Below are 6603 nucleotides of genomic sequence, written 5' to 3'. Positions count from 1 at the left end.
CCGTTGATGAGATCCGTCGAAGGGGATCCGTCGAAGGAGATCCATCGAAGAGATCCGTCAAAGGGATCCGTCGAAGGAGATCCGTCTAAGGAGATCCGTCTAAGAGATCCGTCTAAGAGGTCCGCCCAAGTAGATACACTTAAAAGAAAAAAAAGATATACTGGAACTTTAAGTGTGTCTTCCTCCTCTTCTGAATCACTTTCCCCACATACCTGACGAAATTTGTTACCTTGCTACTTCCCTAACCTGGACTTGGAATTTGTTGAAAAGATGTCCGCATCATACTCTCTTTCTTAAAAAAAAAAATAGGATCACACTTGCCTTTAAACACCAGCAGACCATATGCTCTTTATCACTCGAACTGCCCTTCCCATTCGTCAAGTGTTCCATGAAGCTCTTGGTCGTCGTCATCATAGGTGTACTCATTTTGGCTCCATCCAACGTCCTCCAGCTCATCATCACAGTAGAACCTATCTTCATTATCTTCATAATTAGGAGTTCCGCTTTGGTTCCACTCAATGTTCCTTGACTCATCTTCATAAAACCTACCTTCATCAGCTTCATAAGTATATTCATTTTGGTGCAACTCACCATCCTCCAACTCATCATCATAATGAAATTTGTTCTCCTCATCTTCATATGTGGCCTCACTTTGGTTCCACTCAGTGATTTGATGTTCACCTTCATCATAATAGGTTTCATCATCCTCATCATAATCAAGTTCATTCTCATTATGACAAAATCTACCTTCATTATATAACTTACCATCAAAATCACTCTCTTCCCCTTCATTCCCATTCCGGGACCCATTATCATCATACTCAAGCTCATTGTTGCTATCCAACTCGCTTTCATAATGGTCTTCCTCTTTATCAATCTTCCACTCGAGTTCATCTCCTTCATGATTATTTTCAAATTTGTACAACTCCTCTTCCTCCACCCAATCTTTCCCACGACCTCTCGCTTCCATTCGCTCCTTCTTATAGTTCAAGCCGACCACTCCATTGACCGAGTTGTCCGACTTAAATGACCTTCTACATGTGAGCATCATTGATCCACCAACATCTCTCCCATCACCATAGCCATCAACCTCCACACATAAAATAAATTCCTCATCCGCCTTAAGAGGATCCGCCAGCCCAAGGTCACCCTCCACTACTTTAACAATACGGCTACCGCCTCCATTAAGCATACACGTGAAGTTTTGTCTAAGGGGCATTTCATCAAACACATAGTACGGACCCTTTTCTACTTGAACTTCTTCAAAGTTCCTACATGCTAACCCCTCTTCCTCCTCATTCACAGATACATTTAAATTCTCATCCACAAATTCATTATCAACAACTCCACAATGAGAACTTAAATCACCAACAACATCACAAATAACCAAATCCTCACTAATAACAGGCATACCCACAACTTCCACAAGAATTGATGGTTTTGGATTTACCTTTTCCTTAGGGAATAGAGGACAGATCTGGCAGGAATCTTTAGGGGGGTGAGATAGTGGTTTCTCCATCTTGTTTTTGTTGGGCTCGACATTGTCGTCACCGGCTATTTCGGCTGCTTCTGGTTCCTCTTTGCAGATTCTCCATCCTTTCTTGCTCCATGTTTTCTATTGTCTTTCTCCTTGCTTCCGCAAGCTTGATATCCATCTCTTCAACCTCGGTTTTCCATTCTTAAAAAATCTTATCAGTGGCTACCATTGTCGAAAGAAGTTTCGGATCAGGAAACGATCGGCTCTGATACCAACTGGTACAGATCGGGTAACGGGCGATAGTTTTCAATCGTAAACTACCAAAGATATTCTCAAGCTAAACTTGAAAGAGCCGTGAAACCCCCAGATTTACAAGCTAAACTTGAAGGAATTAGAAATCCCCATTGTTAAGAGGGATGAACCCTAAAAACACTCTCAAAGAGAAGATATAATTTGATTGATAAAAAGTTGTATATCCTTACAAAGATGGGGTTTAAATACCTCCCCTAAAGAAAACTAAAGACGTAATTACCCCTACTAGGGTTACAACTAAAGAAAGAAAATAAAGGGTAAAATAGGTAAGTGTATATTCTTCCTTGTGAAGGAAAGAAAACTTAAATAGGCAGAATGTATATCCTTCCTTGTTTAAGGAATGAAAGCTTGCAACTATCCTTCCTTAAACAAGGAAGGAAAGTTCACTCTTTGTAAAGGAAGTAATCTCTAGGACCCTCCTCAGTTATTCATCCGGTATACGCCATTAGGTGCACATGTTGTTCGTATTGCCCACATCTGAATATGATCTGCTAGGACTCAATGTAGAGTGAGATCCGCCAATCTAGGTCGAAGTAGATACAATAGGTAGATCCATCGAAGTAGATATACATCGACAGAAATACAATGAATAGATATGCCAAGGTAGATCCACTCAGGTAGATACTGGAAGTAGATACGTCAATTAGTAGATACGCCAATGTAGATATATCGAAGTAGGTCCGCTCAACTAGATACCTGAAGGAGATACATCAACGTAGACACATCGAAGTAGATCTGCCCAAGTAGACACCTGAAGGAGATACATCAACGTAGACACATCGAAGTAGATCCGTCTAAGTAGATACCTGAAGGAGATACATCAACGTAGACACATCGAAGTAGATCCATCCAAGGAGATACCTGAAAGAGATACATCAACGTAGACACTTCGAAGTAGATCCGCCCAAGTAGATACCTGAAGGAGATAGGTTGAAGTAGATCTGCCTAAGAAGATACTTGAGGAGGATACGTCGAAGTAGATCAGCCCAGGTAGATGCTTAAAGGAGATACGTCGAAGTAGATACACTGAAGTAGATACGTTGAGTAGATCCATCGAAGAGGTCCGTCGAGTAGATCCGTCGAAGAGATCCGTCGAGTAGATCCGTCGAAGAGATCCGTTGATGAGATCAGTCGAAGGGGATCCGTCGAAGGAGATCCATCGAAGAGATCCGTCAAAGGGATCCGTCGAAGGAGATCCGTCTAAGGAGATCCGTCTAAGAGATCCGTCTAAGAGATCCGCCCAGGTAGATACACTTAAAAGAAAAAAAAGATATACTGGAACTTTAAGTGTGTCTTCCTCCTCTTCTGAATCACTTTCCCCACATACCTCATGAAATTTGTTACCTTGCTACTTCCCTAACCTTGACTTGGAATTTGTTGAAAAGATGTCCGCATCATACTCTCTTTCTTAAAAAAAAAAGAAATAGGATCAGACTTGCCTTTAAACACCAGCAGACCATATGCTCTTTATCACTCGAACTGCCCTTCCCATTCGCCAAGTGTTCCATGAAGCTCTTGGTCGTCGTCATCATAGGTGTACTCATTTTGGCTCCATCCAACGTCCTCCAGCTCATCATCACAGTAGAACCTATCTTCATTATCTTCATAATTAGGAGTTCCGCTTTGGTTCCACTCAATGTTCCTTGACTCATCTTCATAAAACCTACCTTCATCAGCTTCATAAGTATATTCATTTTGGTGCCACTCACCATCCTCCAACTCATCATCACAATGAAATATGTTCTCCTCATCTTCATATGTGGCCTCACTTTGGTTCCACTCAGTGATTTGATGTTCACCTTCATCATAATAGGTTTCATCATCCTCATCATAATCAAGTTCATTCTAATGATGACAAAATCTACCTTCATCATATAACTTACCATCAAAATCACTCTCTTCCCCTTCATTCCCATTCCGGGACCCATTATCATCATACTCAAGCTCATTGTTGCTATCCAACTCGCTTTCATAATGGTCTTCCTCTTTATCAATCTTCCACTCGAGTTCATCTCCTTCACGATTATTTTCAAATTTGTACAACTCCTCTTCCTCCACCCAATCTTTCCCACGACCTCTCGCTTCCATCCGCTCCTTCTTATAGTTCAAGCCGACCACTCCATTGACCGAGTTGTCCGACTTAAACGACCTTCTACATGTGAGCATCGTTGATCCACCAACATCTCTCCCATCACCATAGCCATCAACCTCCACATATAAAATAAATTCCTCATCCACCTTAAGAGGATCCGCCAGCCCAAGGTCACCCTCCACTACTTTAACAATACGGCTACCGCCTCCATTAAGCATACACGTGAAGTTTTGTCTAAGGGGCATTTCATCAAACACATAGTACGCACCCTTTTCTACTTGAACTTTGTTAAGCCAAAAATATACCAAAAATATCATCAATAATTATATCAATATTGCTACGAATTTATGCTATTTATAACTGTTTACGTAGCTTTTACTCTCGAATATGTTTCTTTCTTGTAAGGTACATAAATATTTGGTAAAATCCAAATAGGAACGAAAAGAGCTCGAAAACAGAAGAAAAACCCTACAAAAGGAGTCAAAGACGACAGAAATTAATAACGCCAAATCAAGGACGCGAACGAAAGCAGAAGAACCAAAAAACGTTCCGTGCCGCGACCGCGGCCCCCAAATTCATGGTCGCGACACGCGTTCCCCAGCTTTTCCTTCCTTCGTTTGAAGACCAATTGATGCTCCCCCATTCTCGGTACGAGCAGGAGTTTTTAGAGGCATAGTTACACACTTTCGTTTTCGACGAAACACGATCGTTCGGGTGGATAAAGACGTCCTTTCGCAACGGACACGATCCTTCACAACGGACACGATCCTTCACAATGGACACGACACTTCAATCAAGGCTCTTCAACATCTATAAATAGAGATTAGTATAGAATTTATGTTGTACACACATTGTTTATTCAATAATAACAAGTTTAGTAGCGTTTAGACATTGTTCCAGTTTAGTTTTCATTTTGGTAGTAGACCGACCCAGTCTCTATTACGAAGATTCAACGAGAAGATTGAGTAGAGGATCCGCCCCTGAGCCTGACAAACTCTAACGAAACCCAAGGAAAGGATTGACAACCCATTCACTTGCAAGTCGTCGAATGTTTCCATGCTCCATGTTCTCTGTAAACTTGTATCAATTTATATTTCATCTAATAAAGTCCGTTCTATTCGATAGATTTTTATGCAGCACTTATGGTAACCAATCCACTAAAGTGACTGCTGGTGTTTTCATTAAAACGTATTTAATTCAAAATCTTTACAAGGAAACTTTGTTGAACACTTAGGCAAATTATTATCTCGAAAGAATTTTAATTTGATTAAGGGCAATTATCCCGAAAGGGTTTTGTCATGTTCAAAGCCAATTAATTAGAGGTTCCGTCATTTATTTCATCTTTATAATTCGTACAAAGTTTAAAGTTGTTTTCTTTGCTTAATGCAAACAAATACATCTGTTTACTTTTCTAAAAAGTACTAAAAGTTCCTATCTTGCAAATTCATTCTTAAATCAGAATATTTTCTAACATTTTCATAATCTAATCTAATTCTCATTCTAGCAATTTCAAAACCAAAACCGATTAAACGATTTTCCATATTATAAACCTAAAAGTAAATTTAACCGATTGTAAATAAGTTTTGTTAAAAAACGTTCCCTGTGGGATCGATATCTTTTATTACTACAAGCATATACCGTGCACTTGCGGAAATCGCTCAACAAGTTTTTGGCGCCGTTGCCGGGGAACGCCAAAATTTTTGACAAAATTTTAAATTTTTCATGTTGTATTACGAATCTAGGTTTATTCATACTTATTCAAACTTTTATATTTTATTTATTTTCAATTACTAACATATTTATTTTTCGAATTTTGTTTTGTAGGTAGTTTCTGTTCGTGCGAAATTTTAAGTTCATGCGCAGTTCTCGAAGTTCAGGCACGTCACTAGATCCTATTGACCCAGAAATTGAAAGAACTCTTAAAAAGAACAAGAAAGAAAAGAAAAAGAAAAACAAAACCCCAATAAAAACTAGAATTACCGAGCCAGAAGTTATGGCCACACTTATGGATTACGCTAGGCCAGGAGTGGCCGGTGTAACAAACAGTATAGTTAGACCCCAAATTAATGCAAATCAATTTGAAATTAAGCCTGCGTTGCTTAATATGTTGCAAAATAACGTAACATTTTACGGGTTACCTAACGAAAATCCTAATACCTATTTGACAAATTTCTTAGAAATTTGTGACACTTTTAAAATACCAAATGTGACTGCAGAAGCAATCAATCTTCACCTTTTTCCTTTTACTTTGAAGGATCGAGCCAAAGAATGGTTAACTTCTATGCCAGCCGCATCAATTGAGACTTGGGAGCAATTAGCCCAAGCATTTTTATCAAAAAAAATTCCTTTAGCAAAAACCGCAAGAGTCATTAAAGAGTTGACATCTTTTTCTCAAAATGATAATGAAACTCTTTATGAGGCTTGGGAACGTTTTAAAGAACTTCAACGTTTATGCCCACACCACCAATTGCCCGCTGAACTTTTTATGCAAACATTTTACAATGGACTAAATCCTACGACTAGAGGTTCATTGGACGCTATGTCTGGAGGGTTATTCATGAAGAAAACATCTGCCCAAGCAAGAGAACTTTTGGAGGAAATGGCAATCAACAGCTGTATGTGGCCCGCGGAACGTGGACATGTACCATTAGCGAAACCATCATCCTCAACAACATCATCAGTTAAAGGTATAGTGAATCTTGATCCAGTAGCGATGCTGCAA

At 39.5% G+C, this 6603-nt stretch overlaps 1 non-coding gene across 1 annotated transcript; it reads right to left on the bottom strand.

Annotated features, from left to right (window-relative positions):
• Window positions 1–6243: 6243 nt before the first annotated feature.
• LOC136231514 (small nucleolar RNA R71) lies at window positions 6244–6350 on the bottom strand. The gene has a single exon (XR_010689890.1). It is a non-coding gene; the product is annotated as a small nucleolar RNA R71 (small nucleolar RNA).
• Between the last annotated feature and the right edge of the window lie 253 nt (window positions 6351–6603).

The sequence above is a fragment of the Euphorbia lathyris genome, chromosome 5 (genome assembly GCF_963576675.1).
Source record: "Euphorbia lathyris chromosome 5, ddEupLath1.1, whole genome shotgun sequence".
NCBI classification, from domain to species: domain Eukaryota; kingdom Viridiplantae; phylum Streptophyta; class Magnoliopsida; order Malpighiales; family Euphorbiaceae; genus Euphorbia; species Euphorbia lathyris.
The sequence above is the reverse complement of the archived record's forward strand: the minus strand, read 5'-3'. Positions and strand labels throughout refer to the sequence as shown.